Source organism: Aquarana catesbeiana, linkage group LG02 (genome assembly GCF_042186555.1).
Source record: "Aquarana catesbeiana isolate 2022-GZ linkage group LG02, ASM4218655v1, whole genome shotgun sequence".
Lineage (NCBI taxonomy): Eukaryota > Metazoa > Chordata > Amphibia > Anura > Ranidae > Aquarana > Aquarana catesbeiana.
This window is the reverse complement of record NC_133325.1, coordinates 337,473,202-337,486,263: the sequence shown is the minus strand read 5'-3', so window position 1 is coordinate 337,486,263 and position 13,062 is coordinate 337,473,202. Positions and strand designations below refer to the sequence as shown.

Genomic DNA, 13,062 nt, shown 5'->3' with positions numbered 1-13,062 from the left:
AGTGCCCCTCAGCACAGCCTCACCTGTGCTCATCAATGCAGCCTTACTTGTGCCCATCAATGCAGCCTCACCTGTGCCCACTATTGCAGCCTTACCTTTGCCTGCCATTTCAGCCTCACCTGTGCCCACCATTGCAGCCTCACTGTGCCCACCATTGCAGACACACAGTGCCCACCATTGCAGCCACACTGTGCCCACCATTGCAGCCTCACTGTGCCCATCATTTCAGCCTCACTGTGGCCACCATTGCAGCCACACTGTGCCCACCATTGCAGCCACACTGTGCCCATTATTGTACCCTCACCATGTCCACCATTACAGCCACACTGTGCCCACCATTGCAGCCTCACTGTGCCCTCAATTGAAGCCTCACTGTGCCCACCATTGCAGCCACACTGTGCCCATCATTGCAGCCTCCCTGTGCCCACCATTGTAGCCACATTGTGCACATCATTGCACCCTCACTGTGCCCATCATTGCTCCCTCACTGTGCCCACCATTGCAGCCACACTGTGCCCATCATTGCAGCCTCACTGTTCCCATCATTGCAGCCTCCCTGTGCCAATCATGGCAGCCTCATTGTGCCCACCATTCCAGCCACACTGTGCCCATCATTACAGCCTCACTGTGCCCACCATTGCAGCCACACTGTGCCCATCAATGCAGCCCCACTGTGCCCACCATTGCAGTCACACTGTGCCCACCATTGCAGTCACACTGTGCCCACCATTGCAGCCACACTGGGCCCACCATTTCAGCCTCACTGTGCCCACCATTGCAGCCTCACTGTGCCCACCATTGCAGCCTTACTGTGCCCACCATTGCAGACTCACTGTGCCCACTATTGCAGCCACACTGTGCCCACCATTGCAGAATCACTGTGCCCACCATTGCAACATCACTGTGTCCACCATTGCAGCCACACTGTGTCCACTGCAGCCTCACTGTGCCCACCATTGCAGCCACACTGTACTCACTATTGCAGCCTCACTGTGCCCATTGCCACCTCACTGTGCCCACCATTGGAGCCTCAGTGTGCCCACCATTGCAGCCTCACTGTGCCCACTAGTGCAGCCTCACTGTGCCCACCATTGCAGCCTTGCCTGGGCAGAGGAAGAGAGAGGGTGGCCGGATCATGACTGCAGGAAGAGGAGAGCCGTGGAATCACAGAGCGCGGATAGCACACTGTTACAGCTTACATTACAATCGCCTCTGCTCTGCTCACCATCACACACAGCCCCGCCTCCTCCTGACCCGGAGCCTGTGATAGACAGAATGTATCCCAGCATTGGACCCGTGTTCTCTCTATCGGAAGCGCAGGTCAGGAGGAGGCAGGGCTGTGTGTGACAGTGAGCAGAGCAGAGGCAATTGTAATGTAAGCTGTAACAGCATGCTATCCGCGCTCTGTGATCCCATGGCTCTCCTCTTCCTCCATGCTCTCTTACCCTGGGGTGATCGCTGGAAGAATGGCTCCAGATCAACCCCGCTCACCGGCTGTGCTCACCCACCTGCTCCCAGGCAGCCCAGCTCCTCGCCAGCCCTCATTTTACACTCACAAAATGCGAGTAGGTGATTGGAAAATTTGAGGGCTGGACTACATCCCACCAACCGAGAAAAAGTCAGCACCTACAAGGATGTGCGTGGTTTGTTGATCAAAGCTAGATGACAGTGTAAAGTACAATCTGAAAGGAAACCTGGTTCCATTATCCTGATTGTGACGTCAGACTTGTGCAGTCCTATGTTTCAAAGTGTATCATACCTGGGATGTTTACTAAACCAGAAATATGTTGTAGTAAAAACCAAAACATTAGTAGTGCTAATCAATCAATTATTTTTAGGATTGCAATAAAAAGTCCACTTAATAAATGTGGGTAAATGTGAATATTAGATTGTCCAACAAGAAAAAATCCATGCAGAGTTCACTCCAGTCGATCACCGTCACCACACCATGTGTGCAACACTCCCCCAAGGTAATGAGCTTACCAGATAGCATTAGGTCATAAGCTTGTGTTTAGATAACCACCATCAGCAAGCACTGCATCTCTCCATCTGAGTTGTTGCTCATCACAAGCAACAGAAGAGGGTGCACATAGCGTAATCCAGTAACTAGCAATGTGTATTAAAATGAATCCCCTTACAATTATGCACTTACAATATTTAAAAAGTAAAAAGGCATGTATCAAATATACATCAAAGAATCTTGTCGCTATCTCCTCTCTACCTTTCTTCAGTGTTGAAGATATAATAAAATATTTAAAAAATGTGAGGGGTGTACTCACTTTTGTGAGATACTGTGTATATATATATATATATATATATATATATATATATATATATATATATATATATATATATATATCATACTTCTTGATTTAAGAGTAGAAGGAGGAAAAATATCAAGATAACATCTCATAGGCCAGGGAGGATGCCTGCCCCCTCATCCCCAAAGTTAAACCTCACTGCTACTTTTCCCTGTCTTGTATAAAAGAGTCTCTGTTGCAGATTTTCTTCCTCTCAGCAGGACAGTAAACTCAACAGGAGTTCTAATCCTTTCCCACTCTGCCAAAACCTAGAATATTTGTGGTTTGATACTAACACATACCACAACCATCACAAATCCTTTATGCAATAAACCTAAGATTCTTTATCCAATATAAATCCATTATTATAATGCTGCAATGAGGGTGGAGAGACAAGTATTCTTGTTATCAGTGGGATATTTGCCTCTCAAGTTATGAGTATGCTAGCAATTACTATTGCTACCACTGCTGCTATATCCAGACACATCAGTTCAAGGGAATATATAGTGCTTTTTAATACTGTATATTTCATTTTAATTATGATTTACTGTAAGGGTTAAAAAATAGCAGTTTAACAAATATTATTTTGTTTTGGTCAGAAAAATATAAAACATTGCTAATTAATAATTTATATTTTCATTTCAAGCCAAATGGTGTAGCTCTAGTCTTCTTTTCCCGTGTCTTCTAAATCTGTTGTTTACAGGGCTCAATAGTTCAATCTAAAATTTAAATACACACAACTGAGCAGGGTTGTTTTGGATGGAGATTCACCACATGAAAAGTTCACCATATTCACTACACTGAGCAAATGAGCACTTTATGATGTGAACATTGTCTACTCCTTTAATAAATCATCCCCAATGAGTCAAAGGAGGGGTATTTCCTCTGCCCCTCTCCCTCTCCCAGCTTTTGCAGCGATGTCATTCTAAAAAAAACAATTTTTCTGTGAATCCAGTGTAGTGGGTCTACTTTGTAATACAGATTTATTTGAAAATACTTTATATGAATAGCAAAATATAGATATAAAACATCAGTTTCAAATGTATAAACTTTATTAAAAATTGAACATGAAACAAATAAGTTTTCCTATAAAACATTCCCTCTCTTTCATTTTATCTTTCTTTTACTCATGCAGGATTTTATAAATTGACAAGTTCTCCCTTAAATTATTTACCATTCTGAATGTTCTATGTATAATAAAAATGTAAGCAACTGTGCAGAGAAACATGACTTCCCTGTAATACAAGGTTAATAAATATTACAATTAATACCAAGTTTTAAAAGTTTCTCATCAAATTTACATTTTATTTTATTTTGTGCATAGCGTACTGCAGTATAAGACATTGTAATGGCATACTAGATGTTGCTGCACCAAATGGGCAGCATCTCTCTACAAAGTAAAAATAATTAATTCTGCTTGTAGCACAAGGACAGATAATGAAATGCCCAATCTAAAGTCTTGCAGCTTAAAGAAGCTATCTTCTGCTGACCATGCAGGAGACGAACGCCGAATACTTTATATGATTATTTGTAGTCACATCACCTCGCACAGCACCTACTTGCCATAAAAATTTACAATTGAAGAAGAAATAGCACAAGCTGTGCCCCAAGGCACCAAGGCACTGGTTTCTGAACATGTCTTACATGACGTAAACTAAAGCATTATATGCAAAAGAATAAAATGTGGAAAATAAGGCAGAAAATGACATATTATAACAGACAAAGGTCACATGGATTATCAAATAAGAGAGGACAGTTTTGAAGAAGGAATCTGTGTTCTGAAAAACTGTTTAAAAATAGAAGTCAAGGATAGTGAAAAGGTGCATTCATTGACTGGAAATGAAAATGGAAAGAACAATTGAATAATGATTTTATATATGTCTAAAGGTTATTAATTGTAATGCAGTATGCGATCCTACTGTGAATAACACATTTTAAAACTCTTCATCCTACTATCATATTTTTCTTTGGAAATTACAACCGCAGAAAGAACACTCAGCAATTTGCTAAGCAGATACAGACACTGTTATATTTTGAACTCTGAAGAATTCAAACTGTAACTTAAAGCAGAGGTCCGCCAATTTTTTTTTTTTTAAGGCAGCAGCTACAAATACTGCAGCTGCTGACTTTTAAAATAAGGACACTTACCTGTCCAGGGCGCCTGCGATGTCGGCACCCGAGGCTGAACCGTCCCTCAGTCCTCGGATGCTGCCGCCGCCATCTTCGTTAAGGGAATCAGGAAGTGAAGCCTTGTGGCTTCACTGCCTGGTTCCCTACTGCGCATGCGCGAGTCTCGCTGCGCAGTCCAAATGGTCCCTGCTGTCTCTGGGAGCCCTGTGTCTCCCAGCAGCGGGGGGGTGGGGACGGGAAGTGGCGTAGACCCCCGTGGGGGTCTATGCCTGGAAGTGGGTGAAGATATCTGTTTTATACAGGTATCTGCACCCCCTCTCCCCTGAAAGGTGCCAAATTTGACACCGGAGGGGGGGAGGGTTCAGAAAAGTGGACGTTCCATTTTTGTGTGGATCTCCGCTTTAAGAAAACATATCACAGATAGTAACCTATAAGCCAATAATTAGCAATACATTCATCGCAGTTCCTGTATGAAATACTGCCCCTATTTACTATATAGGGGAGATTATAGGCTGCACAACCAAAGGTTATTTGGTTTTGTTTACATGTACACATTAAACATTAAAAACAGCAATAGCCATTATAGTAGAGTGAAATATGTTGTGATATGGAAAAGAAAGTTCTTTCATTCTTTTTATTAATATAATAAAACCTTAAAGAAGGAGTAAACTTCCATCTTTTGCTTTTACCTATAGGTAAGCCTATAATAAGGTATACCTATAGGTAGTGTAAATATCTCCTAAACGTGCACCATTTAGGAGATATTTACATTACATGCAGCCAATGACATCACTGGCGCATGCGCTCTGAAGGAATGGCCACCCATCGCGGTCTCCAGCCAGTCACAGAGCCGGAGTCCGCAAGTCCAGAAGCAAGATGGGTGAAGATGGGAGCTCCTGCAGCGATGCATACTAGCACATTATGCCTTTATCTTGCCGGCCCCCCCCCCCAAAAAAAGACCAGCGGTTTACAACCGCTTTAAAGATTCTATTGTGTATATATATTATGCAGTGGGGACTTTTAGTCATGGTTTGCCCAGAGATGGACTTTAATATTAGGTTTTATTTAGGAGATAGCTTGAGTGTTAGGGGTGAATGGAAGGGCTAACTTTAGAGGTTAATTGTTGGGAAATGTAAAGGACTATTTTTGCTGTTAAGTGTTAGGGAGGGGTAAGTATTAAGGGATCGATTTTTGGAATTCGGTTAGGACTAGAAGTAAGGATAGAGAGTAAATGTTAAGGACCTGTTTCAGGGACTTGTTAAGGTGTAGGTTAGTCTTAAATGTTAGGTAAGTGCTTTAGTGTACTCAGCACCAGGACACAAGTACCAAAATGGATGCCAACACTAAAAACTAAAAGTGGCTTTCAGCACTAGTAATAATCACAGTGTGTTCTCCCGGCAGAGGAGACCCCCCCCCCCCACTGGAAGACCACAATAGCTCATTGGGAGGGATTCTGCCATCAAAACTGACTGTGGTGATGGGGGAATTGAGTGAATTTATTTCCTGTAACCTGTGGTTACAGAAAAGACAGTTGCATCATCTATGGCTGACTTAACAGTCTTTAAAGGCTAATGTTCACCAAGTAATCATCATCCATAATATCTTAAGTGTCCATAGTTGTGTACAAGTTTATACCAATTAAAAACTAGCTTTGCTTATGATTTACTATTTATATATTTTTTACATTATCATGCAGATTAATCCATGCAAATGTCATGCAGATGAGCACCATCTATGGACAACTTAACACTCTTAAAAGCCTAATGTTTACCACGTAATTGTCAGCCATCATATTTTAACTGTCCACAAATGTGTGCATGTTTATACCTATTAAAAAAACTAGCTTAGATCATGATTTACTATTTAAATTTTTTTTAAGTTATCATGCAGATGAACCCCCTGCCCCTAAAATCCCTCTGGAGTACACAATGGTTCAGAACCTGTAAACCAACCTTTAAGCCCCAGAAAAAAAAATTATCAAAAGTGTATGTAAAGGAATTATTTTATGTTTTGGATAGAGTGGGGAGGGGTCGGGTGTGGACACTCATTAAAAGCAAGGCCTGGCCATAGCTCAGGGATTTATTGTCAAACTATACACATCAGCACCAAAATCTGGGTGCACCAGTTTTAGTAAATATCCCCCATAAGGGTGTCAGGTACTAGGGAGCACTTCTCCATGCACAACTTTTTCAGTAGCAAGATGTTTGTGGATTTCCTTGTATGCTTTCCATGTATGCTATTCCTGTTTCAAAGTCCCCCCACAAAATAACAATGGGAATTAAATCAGGACTTTAACTAGTGCAATCCATAATCCTCTATTTTTTCATGTTGCCACTTTCCTTGGTGGATTTAATAGTTTGCTTTGGATTATTATGGTGTAGAAATACCCATTTCTGTTTTTTCAATAGATGGCATCACGTTCTTATTGAATACAATTTCATTCATTCAGAATATATAGTTAACTTATTGACAGGGACGTGCACCTGTCATGAGCATAAAAAAAAAAGTTATACGGGGCTCCTTGAGCAGCCTGTCAGAAGCTAAATACAGAGCAGCCAGTTTAAATGCAAGCTGCAAGCTGCACAAATGCAAGTTTGCAGCAGACTGAGAGGATGAGCTCACAGTGCCTCTCCTCACTTCTTATCACTTCTTGTCAGAGGCACTGAGCTCAATGGACAGCTTGGAGTCTTCGACCAATGGTAAAATACCATTGGCCCAAGCTGTCCAATAAAAATGCTGCAGTGGAGGCTGGCCTTTCACTACAGTGTCAAGAAGGGGGCATGTGTCTAAAAGACAAATACTGCCTTCCAGCCCAGCTCTCTTAACTAGAAGGATAAAAACATGTGTTTATGTGTATAAGATTTACCCATAATCCCATGTTTTTCTCACACAGAGGGAGAATGAGAATCTGCTGTTGCTGAAAAGGTACAAGCTAAATCATATATTATTATGCTATATGTTATAAGATAATAATTTATTATTTATCTATATACTGTGAAATTACTGTGTCCGTTAAGCCACCTGCTGGAGTAGAGATTTTGAAAATATAGTAAATTACCTTAAAAATAATATATAATAATCATTTGTATATTACTTACTTATGGCAATTAACCCTTTGCCACCCAGGTCAATTCTGACACTTCTCTCCTACATGTAAAAATCATAATTTTTTTGCTAGAAAATTACTCATAACCCCCAAACATTATATATATTGTTTTAGCAGACACCCTAGGAACTTAAATGGAGGTCATTGCAACTTTTTATGTTACACTGTATTTGCGTAGCAATTTTTCAAATGCATTTTTTTGGGAAAGAAACTGTTTCATGAATAAAAAAAATAAAAATTTTTTTTACAGGTTACATGTTTAGAGTTACAGAGGAGGTCTAGTGCTAGAATTATTGTTCTTGCTCTAACGTTCATGGCGTATGTAACCAGTGTGTATCTGGCTCTGATACTAGCCACTGACCTCACCGCACGTCCCTGTTTATTGACTGTGAGTTGCCCAGGCCCTGAAGCAGCAAAGCAACTTCAAACCATAACATTTCCACCAGCTGGTACAAGGCTCAGCAAACATCAGCAAACATGTTTACTATTCCTGAGATAAGTCTATCTTTGATTGTGCAGTCTTCAGCACAATGTACCACAAGGAATGGTCTTTGGCTTTATGTTCAATGGCCAGTTGTAGTCTTGCTCTACTGCTCTTTTTAGATAAAAAGTTTTTTTTTCCTTAACATACCTCTCATGCAGATTAAATTGATGCAATTTAATTATAAATGTAGATGCATGCGCTTTGACCCCAGCTGTTGCAAGAGTTTCCTGAACACCCTGTGTTGAATTTTTTGAATATTTGTAAACTGCTTTTGCCACCAAAAAGTAATCTCTTTGGTTGAATTTGCTGTGCCAGACAGTCCTTGACAATTTAAAAGCATTTTAATACTTGTGCCACCTTTAGATTTTTTTTCTTATAATGGAACATTTGAGATCAATTTCAATCCCTTGGCAAACTCATATGCAGTCTTCATTGTCGGGGGCCTTAGAGAGCTCTAGTTATCTTGGCATGACACTGCATATGTCAATACCAAAAAAGAAAACCAGGCTCTAGATATTTGAAATTTAAAAGGCTGGTGTCTCCTGCATACTCCCTAAAGAGGTTTCCTTTAATTGGCATCTAATCTGGAACACCTGATTCTAATTTCATGGAAGTGGTAAATGTAGAGGTACACTTACTTATTCCACATGACAAATATGCATTTTTTTTGTTCATTTAGACCATGAAAATGAATACTCCTTCTATAAAGTTTCATTGAGCCTGACTGGGCCTTGATAGAACAAATTTGTCTGTATTTATCAACGTTTATCTTGAGATACAGGTTATTTGTGTTACTCATAACAGTATACAAGGTCCCTTGCAATATACTGTAATTGTACCTGAAAAGGGTGCACTGAGTTCAATAGGAAAAGAGCCTTGTTAACAGTAGTGGTAGTAGTACTGGTAGCAAGAAATGTTAGTTATGACAATAGTAGATACATAGGTCAAAAACTGTCCATACCTAAGTGCGATTTTAGGTAACCTTGAGTTATTTTAAAACAATAATGCCATTACTTTCTGTAGGCCTTATAAATTATATAATTTGATGTAAAAATAATTTTCAATGTATTAGATCAGTAGTAGAGTATTGCAAGGTGATAGTCATGGATTACTGCAGAAAGATTGGAGTTTAAAGCCCCATTCCATGTAAATTATGAACCCCCTCCCACTTTATCCTCCTACCCCCCTCTAACCCATCGTGCAAGGTTTTAAGTTGCTCTTACATGTTGAAGGACCGACTGGGCCATTTATGGGTGCTGGGACCACTAGATCCGCAGATGATCCCTAACTGTCCAATCCCCTATTGTCCCCTCACACTGACATCATACCTTATCTGAATCCTGAGGGGACAGCCAAAAGGAAGGGTCATCGTCATGCTGGAATTGACATGGACACCCAAAAAAGGACCCCGCTGTGTGTAAACAAAAAGGAGAAAAGACTGCAGAGTCATGTGACCACTGATGTTTTTTAGTCAAGTGAGCAGGACTAGGATTAAGGATAGAGAGTAAATGTTAAGGACCTGTTTCTGGGACTTGTTAAGGTTTAGGTTAGTCTTAAATGTTAGGTAAGTGCTTTAGTGTACTCAGCACCAGGACACAAGTGCCAAAATGGATGCCAACACTAAAAACTAAAAGTGGCTTTCAGCACTAGTAATAATCACAGTGTGTTCTCCCGGCAGAGGAGACCCCCCCCCCCCCACTGGAAGACCACAATAGCTCATTGGGAGGGATTCTGCCATCAAAACTGACTGTGGTGATGGGGGAATTGAGTGAATTTATTTCCTGTAGTTACAGAAAAGACAGTTGCATCATCTATGGCTGACTTAACAGTCTTTAAAGGCTAATGTTCACCAAGTAATCATCATCCATAATATCTTAAGTGTCCAAAGTTGTGTACAAGTTTATACCAATTAAAAACTAGCTTTGCTTATGATTTACTATTTATATATGTTTTACATTATCATGCAGATTAATCCATGCAAATGTCATGCAGATGAGCACCATCTATGGCCAACTTAACACTCTTAAAAGACTAATGTTTACCACGTAATTGTCAGCCATCATATTTTAACTGTCCACAAATGTGTGCATGTTTATACCTATTAAAAAAACTAGCTTAGATCATGATTTACTATTTACATTTTTTTTAAGTTATCATGCAGATGAACCCCCTGCCCCTAAAATCCCTCTGGAGTACACAATGGTTCAGAACCTGTAAACCAACCTTTAAGCCCCAGAAAAAAAAATTATCAAAAGTGTATGTAAAGGAATTATTTTATGTTTTGGATAGAGTGGGGAGGGGTCAGGTGTGGACACTCATTAAAAGCAAGGCCTGGCCATAGCTCAGGGATTTATTGTCAAACTATACACATCAGCACCAAAATCTGGGTGCACCAGTTTTAGTAAATATCCCCCATAAGGGTGTCAGGTACTAGGGAGCACTTCTCCATGCACAACTTTTTCAGTAGCAAGATGTTTGTGGATTTCCTTGTATGCTTTCCTTGTATGCTATTCCTGTTTCAAAGTCCCCCCACAATCACATAGAGTGATAGAAAACAAACAAGTCTAGTAACACATACCAGCTCTTACTGACAAGAAAATCTTAAGCACAGCAAGTAAATACTTAGCAATGAAACAAACATATTGGGATATTGTTTTAAAAATCTATTACGCATGTAACCAAACCATTGATTTTCTAGCACCCCACTGTCTCTATAAGGAACAGTGATGACTGATGATGTGCTATAAGTAATAAGGTTGGCATACTGTAACCAATCAAGAGGCCTATTTTTTTTTCTTGAATAAACTATGGAATACATTTTGCATGCAATGCCTTAGAACTAACCAGATTTTCAGCAGATGTTGCAAATTAGTAAGATAAAGATTTTTTTTACAATGGCTTTAGTGAGTAATTGTACTTTTCACATTACTAGACATATCATAAAATGTTGAAAAATACAGTGAAAAAAACAATGACATACAGCTACTCAACAAAACAACAAAAGAGACTTCAGCTTTTGTCAGTTTAGGAGAACAAAATTAATGTAAATCTTCCTGCTATGGACTATCCTTGCCTCATCAAGTAAAGAACGCACAATACTTACGAAAATACTTACGAATGACTGAATTTTAGAAATGAAATCAATTACTATGTAGCATCTGCTAGATGTTTAGAAGTTGAGGTTTTATGTTAAAGCTTTATGATTCAGCACATTTCAATTCAATACAAAGTTGCATAAATGTATGACGTAATAGCACATACTTCTACGCCATTCTCATATTCCGTATACACTTTTAATCAGGCTCACTCATTTGGCTTAATAATTGAATGAACATAACCAGCGGATTGTTTAACATGCACTTGTATAATAAGTAAAACATTTCATTTAACTGTATAGACCGATCAAACATATAAAAACACATTCACACATTTCATTGGAAACTGGCTCTTACATACATAATGTTATATAACAGATTTTCAGTAAGCTGAATGTTAGAATTCTGCCAAAATATGTTCTGTACTATAAGGACAGTATATTTTTGATGAAATGCTCTCATCAACTTAGATGTCAAAAAGCAAACATCTTCTAAAAATAAAAAGATCTCAGCACTAAATAAGAACCTACTCTACTGAATTCCCATTCCAAATAATTTATGCAACATTCACAGATCTATGACCCTGGGCCATTTGTCTTGTGCTTATATTGCAACGTCCATCAAAAGGAAACCAACATTTCACAATTATCCTATAAACATTCAGCCACAGAGAACTTGATATGTATGATGGTTTTCAAGTGCCAACTTCCCCTAAACACTTCAAAACATCAAATACATTCAAAGCAGCAAGAATACAAAAAAAATCATATATTGATACATTTTTAATATATATTTTGCTTGCTTTAGAAGATTTCTTTGCGATACTGCAATGCTTCACCATGAGATAATAATGTTGTTTATTTACTTATTGCATTAGTGTGAGAAAATGTCACGACTGTCAGAAATGACAAATAGCTTCTTCTAGAAATGTGCATTGTCACACTACCTGACTACAAATGGAAAAGCTTGCGGAATAATTGTAAAACTTACCTTTTTTACTGGCTGTTTGCTGTGCCTGTCCCAGGAGTCTAGGAGTAAAGATTAGTCTGCGGCTCACAGAGAGAGGGGTAGCTGGCTCTGAACTCTGCAGCTCCCTTTGAACACATTGTGGATAAACATGTCAAGTTCACATTCAAGGCTCTCCTCTGTCTCCCCTCTCTGATACCGCTGCTGATGCTGCATCTCCCCATTCACAGTAAATCAAATGCTTTCTGGGCTGTGACAAAGTCCAAGCTTCTGCCTTCGCAGCATATAAGACACAATACTTCAAAAATATAGGAGGCTATCGTATATAAAAAAAAAAAAGTTCAAATTTGGTTTAATTTGATTTCAGCAAAGCCTTTGTTCTGATCTTCAGTCAACGCTTTGCATTAAAAAGTGGAAGGTAGAAGCTGCGTTAGCTGATCCAGCAATATAAGCTCCAGTTTAGAGAGTTATGCTGTTTTGGTGTTGTACTCCTAGCCTCCATCAGGTAGATCACGCAATACTGCAGTCCATAATTCTAGCAGGAGAAAAAAAAAACTAACTATGCCTAACTCCAAATCCTCAGCTCGGAACAAGACATAGAACAAAAAAAAGAATGACAACTTAATCTATTTGCCTTTTAAAGCTTGAAAACATTTCGGTCTGTTCTGTATCAGCTGAATTTTCCTTTAGCTTAACATTCACTTTGAATGAGGAAGAGCAATGCACTGCCCATCCTCTCATGAGGACAGGATGCATTTATGTGAAACATGAGGAGAATGCTTAATGCTGAAACAGCCAGGACTGCATTCCCAATGAGCTCTCATTACAGGCATGCTGTTGAATTTCACAGTCTGATATTACCTTCCCAATTACTGCTTCCCATTCTTTACAATGAACAGTCCTAGATCATTAGAGAAGCAGACTTTTAAGGATTTTGGAGATCTGTCCACAGTTGAGACATTAAAATAAAGGACTTTAAAT

At 39.5% G+C, this 13,062-nt stretch overlaps 1 protein-coding gene and 1 long non-coding RNA gene across 5 annotated transcripts in view; one reads left to right on the top strand and one right to left on the bottom strand.

Annotated features, from left to right (window-relative positions):
• Positions 1-13,062, bottom strand: part of FRMPD4 (FERM and PDZ domain containing 4) — a 608,500-nt gene that overhangs the window by 410,340 nt on the left and 185,098 nt on the right. The window contains exon 1 of one of the 4 annotated variants that reach the window (XM_073614852.1): positions 12,106-12,828. The exons of the other annotated variants lie outside the window; for them this stretch is intronic. The gene's annotated coding sequence lies outside the window, so the exon portion shown is untranslated. Of the gene's footprint in view, positions 1-12,105; positions 12,829-13,062 lie in introns of those variants that run through there. 4 annotated transcript variants of the gene reach the window in all.
• Positions 1-13,062, top strand: part of LOC141127944 (uncharacterized) — an 88,983-nt gene that overhangs the window by 42,975 nt on the left and 32,946 nt on the right. The window lies entirely within an intron of this gene.